The 17,315-nt window shown below is 35.2% G+C and overlaps 1 pseudogene; it reads left to right on the forward strand.

The window, feature by feature from the left end:
• Positions 1-3,572: 3,572 nt before the first annotated feature.
• Positions 3,573-11,411, forward strand: LOC101966485 (olfactory receptor 2B11-like; annotated as a pseudogene).
• The last annotated feature ends 5,904 nt before the right edge of the window (positions 11,412-17,315 follow it).

Below are 17,315 nucleotides of genomic sequence, written 5' to 3' on the forward strand. Positions count from 1 at the left end.
CACTACTAACTTTGATTCTGTTTATCTTGAAGAAACTTTCTTACAATAAATCCTTGTGATGTTTAAACCTATATAATAAGTGTTCTGAGTTTGCTTTTTGTCAGTCTTCTTCCCTCAGAATTTGGCTTATCCACTGTGTCCCAGATTTTTCTCTAGTTTTGTGTCAGTTTGTCTTTTCTCAATCCCTTTGCCACCTGGTTTTGGAATCTAAGTAAATGATTATGTAGGACTTGGAAGTTGACTCCTAGAACAGGGCCCCAAAGACTCAAAAGTTCTCATTTTGGGGATATTCCTAAAAGAAAACACATGTCAGATAAAGGAGAGACAAGAGTTTATATAGCTAGCTTAAAATATGGGGTACACTGGATCTAAAGAAAGAGATCTTTATTTTGCAATACTTAAGACTATACTTAAATCACAGAGCAGCACTGTAACAAAGGCACAGCTGGTGCAGTTTTGAGAGTTTGCTATTGATACTTGTCCTTGGTTCCCTGAGGAGGGAAAGGTAGATGTAGAGATTTATGGTTTGAATGTGAGGTGTGTGTTCACATGTGAGACAATGTGGGAAGGTCAGAGGAGGAAATCATTGGGTCATTAAAGCCTTAACATAATGAGTGAATTAATACTCTGATAAGGATTAAATGAATGGTAACTGAAAGTGGGCATAGTGTGGCTGGTAGAAGTGAGCATTGGGGGGATAACTTTGCAGTATATATCTTGTATCTGGAGAGTGAAATCTTTGTCTCTACTGCCTAATCATCATGGCTTCTCTATGCCACACACTGTAGATGTAATATCCTGCCTCACCTAGAGCCCCAAGGAATGAATTCAGCCTCTATGGACTGAGATCTCTGAAACTGTGAGCCCCTAAATAAACTTTTCCTCCTCTACAGTTGTTCTGGTTGGGTCTTTCAGTCACAGCAGTGAAAAAGCTGACTAAAACATAGAGACTAGGCAGAAACTTGGTAAAAAACTGTTTCAGACATTCAGCCTAGGAATCAGACAAGGTCCCCATAGAAAATTTTACTCTATGGAACTTGATATGAGATTGGCTTGATCCATTTCATGGGAGTGTGAAATGGTCTACTTCTGACTTGATTTCTGCCTTTAAAAATGCCATTAAAGGGGCAAGCGGTAGCATACTCCTCTGGCATGTGTGCGGCCCAGGTTTGATCCTCAACACCACATACAAACAAAGATGTTGTATCCACCGAAAACTAATAATAATAATAATAATAATAATAAAATTATCTCTCTCTCTTAAAAAATGCCATTAAATGCTGTAGAGACTTTACCACAGAGTTTTCAGCCTGTAGCACCTCCCCTTCCTTTGTAGGGGACTTTGTCTCCTGAGAGAAGCTGGGGGAGGAGGCATTTGATCTGGACAGAAACATTCAGGATTAAAGGGAAAAGATTTCAGACAAGACTCTGAGGAGAAATTTGAGGAAGAAAGGGAGTTAGTTCACAATTTTTCTAATTAGACTGTGGCTATTTTGGCTCATGCACCTCAGCCATTGACTGAGACTAAATTAAAATTAAGAGTGCCTGAATCAAAGATATTATTGCTATTACAACAAAGTCTGAACAATGAGAGTGTCAGGAGAAAACATGGAAGGGTTTTGAGAATAACCAATCATTGAAAGAACAGATCTGAATAATTCTGGTCAGCCATTTCAATCACTTGAGCCTATTTCTTAAAAACAAAAACAAAAACAAAAACAAAATAACTTCAAAGAGTTTTAAGTCTGTTTGCTTTATATATGGCCCCACAGCTCCTTTTGTTCAGAGTTTGTTAAAAATGTTTTCTAATGAAGACATGCCACTTAATGATAGGATTAGGCTAGCTAAAGCTTTCTTGTCAGGGCACCACTATTTAATGTGGAACTATAACTCTATAGAGTTTAGTGCAAACCAGGTGGAGAGAAATTGAGCTCAAGGAGTTAATGTTACTCTGTGAATGCTGACTGAAACTGGACAATACGCTGACTTAAGTTATCAGATGATTTTCAAACCTATCTGCAAATAAAGGTTTTTGCTAAATCGGCATGGAGAATGTTGCCTCCTGAAGGAGAAGAAACTATGGATATCATCTAGGTTAGACAAGGTCCCCACATGTTCTACACAGACTTTGTAGTATGCTTGTATCAAGTAGTTAATTGAGTTAAGGGGACCCAGATGCTTGTGAATTGTTAGTTAAACAGCTAGCTTTGTACAATGCCAAAAAAGCCTGCCAGGAGGTAATATGTATACATAAAAAGAAAGGAATGATTTTGGATTTTATCTGCCTCTATGCCAATATTGGTATTGCATATGTTCATAGAGTAACTCTACAGATTTAAAACAAGATTTACAGACTCTTGAAAAAAATCATAAAAGAGGTGTTTTGACTGTGGCAAGGCTACACATTTGTCCAGAGATTGTTGGCAGTTGCTTGCTTAAAAAAATAAAACAGGGCTATGTCCACATTGTACTCACAGTAAATATTTGGTTAATAAGTGTAAATCATGAACAGATGCAGACAGGCAATTAACCCCGTAGTTAGAAAACAGGACACAGGGTCTTCCCCTACACTGCCAAACAATGGGGGCACTGTTGCTTATTCCACAGCAGCCGTAAATTCCAGACAAACATTATAACCCTTCAATGGGACCTTTACAGGGCCTTGGAATGAATTGTAGAAGTGAACCTCCATCTCAATGCCAAGTGTGTATTAACTCTGGAGATGTGACCCCAGGCCATACCTATAGGTATTTATGGCCCTTTGCCCTCTGGTATAGTGGGACTTACATTAGAATGAAGTATTTTAGCTATGAAAGGGTTTAAAGTTTTACCAGGGCAGATAGATTCAGATTTTTACTGGGTAAATAAAAGTTATAGCTTGCCAATATTTCCATTGTTAAGGTACTTTCATTGTCAAAGAAAATATCATAGCTCAAATTCTTCTTTTACCTTACCATTCAAGAGGAAAAATATTTTGTCAAAGAACCCAGAGGTGATAAAGGTCATCTCTTATGGCATATTTGGCTCAGATAGTCAAGCAAGAGTTACCCCATCTGGATCTTAATATAAATGGAAAGATTTTTAAAGGTGTCATAGGCACTGGGACAGATATGTCAGTTATATCTACAATTCATTGGCCTAAAGCATGGTCCTTACACAGGGCCTCTTCTAATGTGGAAGATGTAGGTCACAGTTCTCAGCCTGTGAAGAGTGTTCCATATCTTTGATGGAAATATTCTGAAGATAATAAGGAACTTTTCAAACCTTATGTCCTTGAGAGTTTTTCAGTAAATTTGTGAGGCCCTGATATCTAAATACCATAGGAGCTTTAATGATGAGTCCTAGCTTGGTGGTTACATCCCAAATTTTTAAACAAGAATTTATCCCCAGGAGGGAGTTGGGAAAAAAAACAAGAAGTTAGTGTTCATCTGTAGCATATTCTCAACAAGGATGGCATGGATTGGGATATTTACCTAATCAGCTGTTCAGTAGGGGCCTTTATCTCTTCTCCAACCCAGAGAAGAGCAGAAAAAAATGAATTTGCTGTCAGATAATCCTGTCTGGGTTGATCGATGACCCCTAAAAAGATAGAAACTTCAGGTGGCTCATATGCTTGTCAAGAACAGGTATAAGCTGATCACATTGAACCTACATTTAGCTCATGGAATGCTCCTATTTTTGTAATAAAGAAAAATCTGGTAATTGGAGATTATTACAAGATCTCCAAGCAATTAATTGGACTATGGAGTTAATGTATCATTTGGAAGGGATTTAATGGACTTCCTTCTCCTATTGCTGTTTCTATTGATTATAATTTAAAAATAATAGACTTAAAAGATTTTTTCACTACACCTTTATATCCAGCTGATTGTAAGCATTTTGCATTCAGTGTTCCAGCTATTAAATTTAAGAAGCCAGTTGAGAGATATTGTTGGAAGGTTTTGCCACAGATAATGGCTAATAGTCCTACTTATGTCAGACTTTTCTAGCTCAAGCAATTGCTCCCATGTAAGAACAATCCTGATGCATATATTATTCATTACATTAATTATATACTTATGGCACATTTTAATTCAGATATGTTTTTAAAATTTTGTTCACTTGTAAACCTCACTTACCTCAGTGGGTTTCTGCATAGCATCTGCTCTCCCCTTTCAGTATCCAGGCAGCTTAACTGATGGATGCATGATTCCTCCACAGAAGTTACAAATGAGAAATGATGTTTTGCATACTCTTAATGATTTTTCCAATATTTTTGGGAGATATTAATAGGTTGTGGTATGGTTTGCAATCACCAGTGCAGATTTAAGTCCTTTATTTGATATTTATGTGGAGATCCCTCTCCGGCCTCTCCTTGACAACTCACAGCAGAAGCAAAGGCTGTATTAGTAAAACTGGAAGCTGCTCTCAAGACTGCACTGCTCACTAGAATTAATTTACAGAAGCCTATACATGTGTTGAAATTTTCTACTTCTCATACTCCCATAGAGGCTGTATATCAATCTTCAGGGATTATCAAATGACTTCCTTTTGCTCAGTCTCCTTCAAAATCTTTTACTCAATTTTTATGATTTTGTTGCTCAGTTTGTTATTAAAGGCAGAAGTCGAGTCATAGAATTGGTGGGAGCCGAGCCTTCTTTTATTGTGGTGAGTTTTCAGTTCAAAAACAAAATTGGCTTTGTCAATCTTCAAGTGCTTGGCAAGTAGTTTTTGTTAATTTTCCTGGTCAAGTAGAAAATCATTATCTCCATGATAAGCGTATTAAATTTGCTGCTTTAACCTCATTTATTTTTCCCCAAATTGTACACACTTAGCAGATACCTGAGTCAGTCACAGCATATACAGATGGCTCCAGTCCAGGCGAGGCTGGTTACCATAGCCTTGCTCACACTATGGTGGTGCAGACTCCTACATCTCGCAAAATGAGCAGATCATCAAGCTCTCATTTGTGCCTTGCTTCATTTTGCTAATAAGCCAGTTAATATCTATGATCACAGTGCCTACACAGTTGGAGTTGCTATGCACATTGAAACAGCTACCATTGGACATACACATTCAGAAGAGTTATTTCATTTATTTCATACTTTACAAAACACAATTTGAGTGCATAAGTATTCTTGTTTCATTGGATACATCAGAGCTTTCTCTGAAATTTCTTTGCCAAGAGGTAATGCTATAAATGATTGTCTTGTTGCCACTTGTCAGCAGTTGTCTCCTAATGATTGTGCTTGAGCCTCTCAAACTTTTCATTATCAGAATGCTTCCAGCTTACACAACAAATTTTTCATCAACTGTTCATCAATTTAATACATATTCCAGTCTTACCTATCAGGGTTAATTCCCGTGGTTTTCAGCCAAACCACCTCTCTCAATTTGGCAGTCAGTGTTATGTTCATGTTATTATTGACACTTGTTCTCATTTCATTTTGACCACTTCTCATACAGAAGAAAACTTCTCATCAATCATTTTTTACCATTTTGGAATGCTGGGCTATCCTCTATAAATTAAAACTGATAATGCTCTTACTTATCTATTTCTTTTCGACAGTTTTATTGATCACTGAACAGGTATTCATTGTAACCACCAAGGCCATGTTACTGTAGAGCAATCTCACTTGTCCCTTAAATTACCATTAAAGAAAACAAAGGGGGAGATAGAACCCCCCAAAATTGTTTGAATCATGCTTTCTTTGTTTCAGATTTCTTAAATTGTGATGTTGAATTTCACACTGCTATTGAGCCAACTACCACTGCAATGGGCCTGTCAGGCCTAGTTTGGTGGAGAGACTTACAAACAGGACCATGGAATAAACAAGGTACAGGAATAATGTGACATAGAAGCCATGTCTGTGTCACTAAAAGGTGCAGTTTATCCTATCTGGGTATCAGAGCTTGCCGCACATTCATCACCATCAAGGAGGATCTGAAGCTTGAACCAGAGGCATTGATCCTGATCTCCACTAGGAACAAAAAGCTGAGACGATGAAGTGGAAGGTGAAGAAGACTCTGTAGACCTAGAATGAAAAACCACCAATGTGGGGACAACTGAAGAACTTGACACATCAGGTTGAGCAGATAGTCAAACAGTCGGGAGGCTGTTTGACTGTCTCCTGTTGAGAGCCACAGCCAAAGGGGCCCCAGCAAACTTCCAGCTGCCAGCAAGCTTCAGACTGCCAGCTGATGATTGGATCACAGTGGCCCCAGCAACATCTAGCTGATTGGCTCCTCTGCGGTGATGTTCATTGGGCTGTTTCCCTGCCCTTCAGACTGCCAGCTGATGATTGGCTCACAGCAGCCCCAGCAACATCTAGCTGATTGGCTCCTCCACGGAGCTGCTCATTGGGGGACTTCTTTGGCTCCGCCCACGCGACCCAGCCAATCGGCCTCAAGAGCAGGAGGATTGTGGGAGGTTGAGACGCTGGTGTGGGGGAGAGAGGCTTGTGGAAGCCGTTGGTGGCAGTTGGGCTCTGAGGGTTTTTCCCTGGAGCTGTTTTGTTTGGCGTTTGTAGTTCTAAAAATAAAGTTAGTTTCTTTTTGACAAGTGGCTCCTGATTTGTGCCAAGCCAGACTTTGGCAGTCTCCAGCCATCATATTTGTGTCTATGTTGGCTTTATTTCATGGGGACTCTTATTAGACTTATTTCCCAGACCCACCTGCAGTACACTCAAATGTGTGGACTGGAGAATTTACTCCAGTATTTAATAATGATTCTCAAATGATGTTGAGATGATTCTCAAATGTTGTTGAGCTTGAACTGGAGGAATTGTTCAAAAACAACAACAACAACAACAAAAAAAAAAAAAACAGGAAAATATGAGCCACTTAAGCCTGAAGATTCAATTTCCTATTTATGAAATAGATAAAGGCAGCTTTCTTTTCCTAAGACTTTTATTTTTTGTCCATTTTTTCCTTTTTAGTTATACAAGACACTAGAGCACTAGAGTGTATTTTAACATATTAATACAAACATGGTTTACATCTTATTCTAATTAGGACCCCAGTTTTGTTGTTGTACATGAAGTGGCAATTCACAGTGGTGAATTCATATGTGTACATAGGAAAGCTAAGTCAGATTCATTCTACTGTCTTTTCTATTTCTGCCCTTTCTTCTTTCCCTTTATTCTCCTTTGTCTAATCTACTGAACTTCTATTCTTCCTCTCCCTCCTTGTTGTGTGTTAGCATCCACATTTAAGTGAGAACATTCACCCTTCAGCTTTTGGGGATTGGTTTATGTCACTTATTTTCTCACGCAGTTCTAGTAGGTGCTGTTGTGTTTCCAGCTGAGTTGTCTGTTACTTGGCAACATTTTGTGAATATTCAACTTTGAAAACCTTTGCCTCTTACCCAACTGCTAGTGACCTGTATTTGCTCCTCTATTATTTCACTACATTTATATGTCACCAAAGGGCTTAAGTGAAACTCACATCAATAGAACAGTGTTTTATTGTCTCTTCAGTTTGTCATAATATTTTTTCTTTATCAATAGAATAGTGGCAGTTGCATCAGCTTAGTGATTATCGTTCACACCTTCTGTTCTAAAGACAAGATATAAAATATTACTTTACTTTCTAGCTTCAGAGGTCTTTGTCTATAAATGGTTGACTCCATTGTTCTGGATCTAGGGTGAGGCAGAATATCATGGTGTAAGTGTGTAGAGGAGGAAAGAAGATAAAGATATAGCAACAAGGAAGTAAAGAGAGCTCTATTAAATAATTTTTTAAAAGAATTAGAAGGTGATAAAATTCTAGAATGCAGAGAATGACAAGAGCATAAATATAAACAAAGAGAACAACTTTAGAAGACTGATGTAAACTTTTATAGAAGGATTCCAGACTGTTAAATACTGGTGAGGCCTGAGTGAAAGAAAAAAATTTGATTAAATAAGAAATTTAGGTTTAAAAATCCTTTAGATTTATATTTTTAATTTTTAGTCTTTTTGTCAAAAATCAATTGGTGCAAAACTTATTTGTGCCATATTATCAGCTTGTGCCATTGTGATTTGTTTAGTAATTGAATCTATTTTGGAGATAAATTCATCAAGACACCAACAATAAACACAAATCTATTCTTCCCATATTAGAGTGTAATTTCATTACAGCAAATTTTTGGATGTTGATTCTCAATGTTTATTTGAAGCATCTAAATGAGTGATTGACACATAGTAGGGATAATATTTACTGATGAATCAATGAAATATTACTAAATGAAACATGAATAAAAGAAATATTAATGTATATGAATGACACAAAGGGATTATTGTTCAAGTCAATGAAGAATTTTAATATCATTAATATTAGGTTAGGTAAATAGTCAATACTGTGTGAGGCTACTGTGGGAAAAATAAAACCAAAGACAAGAGTCTTTTCTTTTCTTAAACATATTAGGAGGCGACTGTCTCTTCCATCTCTATGTAGGACTAAGATTGCTATATCTTAGCATAGCGGAATCACAAAATAACATTTTGAGATAAATGTAAATAAAAAATCAGATATTGACATAAAAAATAATTTTCTTGACTTTCTCCTGTTAATCTAGGAAAATTTCTATGAAATTTTGGTGCTAAATTGAGTTTTCCAGATGTCTTTCAGTCTCAAGTCCATTTTCCACAACAGATGTCACTTTTATGATTTCATTTTATTGGGATAAGTATTTGAGAGGGAAGAATACCCACAAGGGGATTGCTATAGTGTCTCTTGGCAAGAAATTTCCACTGAGGTTAATTATCTGTTTGGAGAACAAAGTCTCACAGCTTTATAAGGAGAGTGAGACTCCTCCTTAACTGTTATGTTTTAATTTAGTTTTGTTATATTTTAGGGAGTACTGGAGATTGAATCCAGAGCCACATACCTGTTAGGCACTCAATAGCTGAGCTATATCCCCAATCCCTTATACAATTATTTTAGGGTAAAATAGGTTTCTGCATCTAAAAAGATTTGGGATCCTTCAAATAAGTATTGACTTATGATGTGAAATAAGGCTACTGAATATAGAGAAGATATTTAATTCTATCCCCAATTAATATTAAATTCTGATGAAAATAGCAATTTTTTTCTTAGAAGAAGGACACCAGTACAGAAGATCATTTGATTGAAAGTAAATGTTTTATGTGAGAGGGAATAATATATTCAGCTGTTTTGATTTAATCTTTGCACAACTCCATGCATATTTTGACCTTTTTAATGCAAAGTTGCATGTGAGAAAGCATGGAAATAAATTGACACATTTTAATACTAAAAACCAACATTATAATTTGAAACACTGAGGCATGTTTTTAAAAATAGCATAGTAATACTATTTGCATTAGTGGGCATTGCACTAATTAAAATAAGTGTGGCGTGGTTTAAAAATCTTGAAAGCATTAACATCAGATTCAAGTTAGGTGATCTGAGTAATAAAGTAAATGGAAGGGAAGAAAATTGTACATTGTTGATATTTAGGTAAAACCTGAAGAAAATTTATTTAGCAGACACCTAACCAAACAAAACACTGTATTTCATTAAAATATCCAGCTCAACATGAAATATTGCACTTAAGAAAGTATGGTCAGACATGTTGGACCTCACAGTAAGGGAGGTTCTGAGAAACAACACCTAAAAGATATGTGTGTTAACTGTTAGCAGTGGATTAGATTCAGGTTTTAAAATTTCATATGCTTTTTTTCTTTTCTGCAAAATCAATGTTTTTCAAACCTTTTGTCTTTACCTATAGTAAGAACTACATTTTGCATTATAACTCATATTACACAAAGTTAGATATTCCCACTTGTAATGGAAAAAAAAACTTTATAGAATAACATATGTGGGATAGATTACAACTCACATTGTGAAAATCACTTGTATAATCAGACTATGTTGATAAGTGCTTAGTGTCTCTAATCATTTATCTTTGCAATCAATTATTGTTTGTCTTGCTTTGCAAGTTCTGAGTATGTTTCAAGGGTTCATGTCCTTTTAATTGCATGGTTCCTTTTATAAAAAAAGTCAGTCTAGAGTTTGGAGAATAGATTTATGGAAAACAATATGTGCTGTTTCTATGCAAACCAGAATTTGGAACTCCTAAATCAACTCATAAATCTAACTATAACATTGCAAGGGCCAGAAGATCATGGATGAAAGAAATGAACACAAGTGGTAAGTTATCATGACTGGTTCTTGGGTAGATTAGTTTCATTCATGAATCTATTTTATATTCTCTCTCTCTCTCTCTCTCTCTCTCTCTCTCTCTCTCTCTCTCTCTCCACACACACACACACACACACACACACACACACACACACAAGGTGAATTATAAGTTTTCCTTTATCTCATATTTTATAAAAATTTTGCTATTCTGCATTTCTTGGTTTAAATAAAGGTCTTTGTTTGTTTTTCTTTTAGAAGTACCACAAAAGTAATATTATTTATTAATTTTTATGCTTGTAAACATCAACTCACTTCAGTGGAGTGTTTGCTTTAACTTGAATCTACCAAAAAACAAAAGCAATAGCAAACATAAATCTGGACAATGCAAGGGCTCCATAGGTCTTTATTCTCTTGGGATTCTCCAACCACCAATGGTTGGAAATGCCCCTGTTCGTTATGGTGCTTGTTGCTTATATCTGCACACTGGTGGGCAACATTTCAATTATTGTGGTATCCAGAGTAGATCCTCATCTTGACAGCCCTATGTACTTCTTCCTTTCCAACCTCTCCTTCTTGGACCTGTGCTTTACCACAATTACCATCCCTAAGCTGCTGCTTAACCTTTGGGGCCAGATAAGTCTATCAGCTATGGGGGATGTGTGACCCAGTTTTATATGTTTCACTTCCTGGGAGCCACTGAGTGCATCCTGTTAGCTGTGATGTCCTTGGATTGATACGTTGCCTTCTGCAAGCCTTTGAGGTACCCAGCTATCATGCATCAGCAATTCTGCATTCCTCCTCGTGGCCATAGCCTGGATAAGTGGATTGGCTAATTCCTTGCTTCAGTCATCTCTCACTGGACAGATAATTTTCTCTTTGAAGTTCCAGTGATGATCAAGATGTCTTGTGCTGACACTACATTCAATATAGCTATGCTCTCCATTGTGGGGACTTTCTATTCCCTGGTTCCTTTGTCACTTATCCTTATCTCCTATGGGTTTATTGTAGCTACTGTGCTTAGGATTCGATCTTTGGAGGGAAAGAAGAAAGCTTTCAACACTTGTGGTTCTCATGTTATTGTTGTATCTTTTTTCTATGGACCAGTAATTACCATGTATGTACAACCCTCTGCTGCTAACTCACAGGACAAGAACAAACTCATGTCCTTGTTCTACAGTTTAGTGACTCCTATGCTTAACCCTTTTATTTATACTTTGAGGAACAAGGACATGAAAGGAGCAATGAGGAGGCTTCTTGGCTCCTGTCATCTAAGAACTGAACAAACATAACAATTTTTATAATCCACACTCTCCACACTTGGCTCAGAATATCTCCAGTTTTAAATTGCCTATTGATTTAACATCCTCCAAAATTGTAAACATCCTTTAGTACCTGTCTTATCTGCATGTGTCCTTGTACCATATGGCTATAGTCGGTTTGCTATCATTTGAAGTGTGAGTTCTAATCCTCAGTTTGTCTACAATTTGAATGGGAGTGAAGACTGTTATGAAGTTGTTTTCTAACCTTCTAAAGAGTCTATTGTAGAACCTAAGAAGTAGGCAATAAATAAAAGCTTATTGAAGGACTCATTCTTTTAGACCAAAATGAAAATAAAAATCTTATATTTTTTGTGCTATTTTGGGAAAAATAAGTAATTTATACTGCATGTTTCCTCCTTGCTATTGTAGATAACATTTGAGGATCAATATATCAAATGCAAATAAACTCTTTATGAAATAACAGCAAGATCAAATGGGTTAATATCTCATATTTTGTAATTGAAAATTCTTGACCATGCATCTGCTAATCTTTTATGAAAAAGAGGATTGAAAAAATTGTATATGCCTCTTTCCTCTCAATGAAATTGCTTCTTCTGAGGTACTTGATTGAAATAGCTATTTTTATGTTTCCAAGGGGAAAATGTGATGAATAAAGTCCCCAGGAAACTTCTGTGTAATATTTCCATAATATTAATAATCACTTATATTTCTTCAGGGAGCTAAATGTATCCAGAATGACAAGAATATTAGGTGTATTTAATACATAAACAAAAGGTTTAAATAGTTCAATCATTTAAGAATCAGAATATTATGTGGTTAGCACAGAAAAAAAAGAGAAACTGCAAATATATATATATATATATATATATATATATATATATATATATATATATTGGGTATCAGACAATCACATATGACATAGATGTAAAGGAGAGAGGTCATTGATGATATGCAAGGGGGTAATATCTTCATTTTATCAGTAATATCAACTTTATATTTAATTCGTTTTCATAAAACTAAGTACATTTGTGTGAAGTCTTCATATCCTTGGTTTGTCTTCAGTATCAACTTCCAAATGGCAATAACAAAATATATTGATTCACAGCATATAATACTTTGACAGAGATATATTGGTTCTAATCAATAATTAATCATAATATTTTCAGTCTTCAATTTCTGCTGTATAGAGTATAATAAGCTTTCATTTGTAGCCTTAAAAGAAAATATATTACAGTTTTGCTCCTCTTACAGATAAGCAAACATTACTCCAGAGTTCCTGAATTAGAATTTTGAGAAATCATGTCCAAAGTAAGGTTGGAAAAGTTATTTTCAGTTATTTTTGAGGTGCCTCTGCAGTTAGCAAAGGCCAACACAGAGAAAAATTTTTGATATAACTGTAAGACATAGAAGTAAGATAGGATCTGACTAAAGAGGAAAAAAAGTATGATCCTAAGAAGAAATAGGAAGTAACTCTTGCCAAATATATGAAGAATTCTATATGTCTCTTGAAACAGGAATTTGGGCAACTACAAACAGTTCAAGAGATAAAGGCTGAAATCCAGGGATGCCAAGGAATCCAGGGTCAAGGAATTAAAATTCCAAATAAAAGTGAAGCACAGAAAACTGGGCTTGGTAAGTTTTAAGGGTTCTGTGTTTGGGATTAGCATCTCTGAAGGCTTCATGTCTGTGGCTTTCTTGGTGGCTGGGAAGTTTCTGTGCAAAGGCATTGGCTTTTAGGAAGTTTGTGTTCAAAGACATAGAATGCCTGGCTACTAGGAAACTTCTGTGCAAATACATGGGCTGCCTAGCTGCTGTAGCCAATGCCCTACATGAGGAGGTTCTGTGCTAGAATCTTATCAGTCCAGACATTGATCTCACCCACATAGCTCCTGGGAATAAAGAAACACTCTCATTAGACAACCACAATGTTTCACCAAGCTCCATTGTACCTGAACCTGTCCACATAACAGTAACTTTAAACAATGAAATTTCTTGACAGCTACACAAATCTCCTAACATTGCACATTCTAACTATAGTTTGTAACTGAGGAATAAGCTGCATAACATTGCTAACTCTATAATCTGCTAATGATACAATGAACAATAATGTACTACTGATGCCACTGACCTAATGTAAGCTATTGATAAAAATAAAGCTGGCAACTTGGCCATTCTACCATTCTGCTTTTGCATCTTGCTTCCCTCTCCATTTGACTTCTTTACAGTATGTGTAACTGATTATTTGTCATATTTATTTTTTGTCAGTCATGAGGCCAAGAGGTAGCAAAGATGCTGTGAAGCAGGTCTTCGTAGTCTCACAGCATTGGGGAAATCATGGAATTCATGGCTCTATTAAACACCCAGGACTGAAGTACAGCAATTCAGGAGTAAGCATAGACTGGTTATAGAACAGCCTCCAAAAGATTGAAACTATTTATATAATCAGCTTTAGTGAGGTATAATATGTGGAGAATAAAACATAACTTAAATATACAGTTCAGTGTTTTTCAGTTCCACATACCCATGCAACCAATATCCCAAAAAAGAAAATTTCTGTCATTCCTCCAAAACTGTTTTTGTCTCTTTACTGGGGATTTAGTCAAATGATAATCTACTTTATGTTTTTATAAATTAATGTTTATTTTCTTGAATTTTTCTGTAGATAAATCTATGCAGTGTGTATTATTTCAAGTCTGGCATTTTTCAGCGAGCTTAATTTTGAGACTTATCCAGAATGGACTAATGTCAATATTTTACTTGTTTCCACTACTAGTAAAGTTCTACTGCATGAATAATATTGTTCTGTTGAACATTATAATTTATGCATTATTTTTGTTGACAGTTTTTTTTAGTGTTTCCAGGTTATTGACTATTTTGAATGAAGTTGTTAATATATTCAGGAACAAGTCCACACTTCAGCAAATGTTTTTATTTCCCTTGAGAATATATATAAGAGCAGAATGAATGGGGCATAAGGTGAGTGTAAGTGTAACTCTTTAAGTAACTATAAAACAGGGCTGTGTTTGTGGCTCAGTAGCAGAGCACTTGCTTTGCAAGTATGAGGCAATGGATTTGAGCTTAAGCACCACATAAGTAAATAAAATAAAGGTATTTTATTCATCTGCAACTAAAAATCATTAAAAAAAGAACCAAGAAACAGTGTTCTAGTGCAGTCGTATTATTTTACACTTCTACCAGAAATATGAGACAACTCCATCCATCTCTATCAGCGTTAAAGTAGTCTTTCTACTCTAATTTCCTACCAAAAGCAAAGATAAATTATCTCTGGAAGAGAATAACAATAAATAGAACTATAAAGAATAAATTTCTATTTTGAAATGGGCAAAGTAGAGGGAAAAATGGCTTATTAATTAATTTCAATAGTTCCCAATCTAGAAAACTGATAATGCCTATAAAAACAAAATGATATGAACATAATTGTACAAAAACAAAAATCAAATCTTTCTAAATACCAAAAATGAGAGTTAAGAGTGATAAAGGATTTTATAGAACTTTATGAATATGAATATATATTTATAAACTTAGAATTTATGTCATTATTTTATCTGAGAGGGGGTTCTTTGGAAAGTTCCATTTATACTGCTGTCTGCACTTGAACCTGACTCAGAAGCCTGAAAAATACAGAAAATATTTTCCCTAGAGATTTTTCTTGAAAATCATGGAAAGTGACTGCTTTAACTTCACTTCTAAGACAGTGGATCACAAGTCAAACCACAAATTAATCAAAGAGTTTTAAAATATCTAATGAATGAGATTTTCATAAGTACTTTGAAATATTAGCTATATGCTGGGAATTAATAAGTTTGCATACATGCACAGGGCTGTGTGTAGGTCCAGGACTCTGTGCATGCTCAGGAAAGACCTGTGTAGATCCTCAACTTTCAACCTGGGCTAATCTCAAATCTTCATATAGGAAGCAAATGGAGGCTAATGCAGAGATGTAAATTGTCTAAGTGTTGAAGTCTTTTACTAAGTGCACACATGCTCTTTGACAAAAACTGAAAGATTCCTTAGTTCCAGGCATTGAAGTAAAACAGTTTAATTTTTAGCTGATTGCCAAACCATCTGAGTACAGACTTCACTGTTTATACTCCACAAATATACAGACTATAGAATTAGTTCAGAGAAGTCATTACAAAAAATGAGCAATGACTACAATAATAAGCAATAACAGCAAGTTCTGATGTGGCTGATTTCTATTTCTATAGTTGCTATATGTGTGTGTCAGGAGTATACATATATTCTTTCTTTTATCTTTTTTTTTTACTGTGTTGCCTTAGCTGTCTTTGAACTCCTGGGACCAAGTGATTCTCCTGCTTCATCTTCTTGAGTAGCCTGGATTACAAATTCACATCACCATTCCCAGCTCTAATAAAATTTTAAATTTCTAGTTTTCAAAATAAAATTAAGATACAAATAAAGAAAAAAGAAAGTATGAGACCTATAGGTAAGGGGAACAAAGCAATCCATAGGAGGAAATCAAGAGTGAAATTACCAGACAAATGCTAACTGGCTGCTTTTAAAATGTGAGGCTAAGATTTAAAGGAAATAATGTCTGAAGAACTGAAAGAATGAATGAGAACTATGTCTCACTAAACAGGTAATATAAATAAAGAAATATAAATTATTTTTAAAAAATGAACAAAATAGAAATTATAAATTTAAAAAAACTTTGTTAAAAACAAAAATCCACAGATCACTGACTTCAAGATCATATTTGAATAAGCAAAAGAAAGGATCAACAAACTTAATGATATGTGAATTGAGATTATGTAGTCTGAGTAATACAAATAAAAATAAAATAAAGAAAAGTAAGCTTGTATGAGGCATTATCAAGCACCCGAAAACACTAACAACATGTTGGCAAGTATGTGAAGCAACAGGAACTCTCATTCATTGCTTGTGGGGATGCAAGATTGTTAGACACTATGGGAGTCAATTTCACATATTCTTGCAAAAAGTAGACAAATCTACCACACAATCCAGAAAGCATGCTTTTGGTATCGAACTAAACTACTGTAAAACTTATGTTCACACAAAAACCTTCACACTAATGTTTATAGTGGCTATAAATGTCAAAGCTTAGAATTAAAAGAAAGTGTTTTTCAAATAGTGAATGAACAAACAAACTGTGGTTATTCAGTTGTAATAATAAGCTAAAAAAAGACATAAAGAACCTTAAATGTATATTAGCAAGTGAAAGAAGCCAATCTGAATAGTCTATATTAAATAGGATTTTAACTATTTGATAGTCTGAAAAGGGCACAAATATGGAGACAATGTAAAATCAGTGGTTGCCCTGAGCTCAAAGCAGTGCAAAGGGAATTAAGTGGATTACAGGGAATTTTTAGGACAGTGAAACTACTGGTAGGATATTGCAGTAGAGAACATAAAAGTTATTATACCTTTGTTAAAAGTCATAGAATGTACAATGAGTGAACTCTAATGTTAACTATGAATTTTAGTCAATATTACTATTGGTTCATCAGTTTTAACAAATGTATCACATTAATAAAAGCTGTTAATAATGAGAGAAACTATGTACAGGAAAAGAGGGGCCTGTGGGAGCTCTCTATATTTACTACTCAAATTTTTGAAACACATAACTTCTAAGAAAAAGCCTATTAATTTTAAAAAGAAGAAAATTATAGAGAGTATACAAAATTTACCCAAACACTGTCTATAATAAATACTTCAGATTAAAACAAAACATTGAAGCTAGAGCAAAATAAGGAAAAACAGGATAAGAGGGGTTGGAAAATAGATGGGAGATCAATGGAAGAGAGAAAGGGGATTGATGAGGAAGGAGGAAGGAAAGTCAAAGGGAGAACTAGTACAATGAAATTGACAAAATTTTTCTATGTACTATGTGAATATATCTCAGTGAACCAT

The sequence above is a fragment of the Ictidomys tridecemlineatus genome, chromosome 8 (assembly GCF_052094955.1).
Source record: "Ictidomys tridecemlineatus isolate mIctTri1 chromosome 8, mIctTri1.hap1, whole genome shotgun sequence".
In the NCBI taxonomy this organism is placed as follows: Eukaryota; Metazoa; Chordata; class Mammalia; order Rodentia; family Sciuridae; genus Ictidomys; species Ictidomys tridecemlineatus.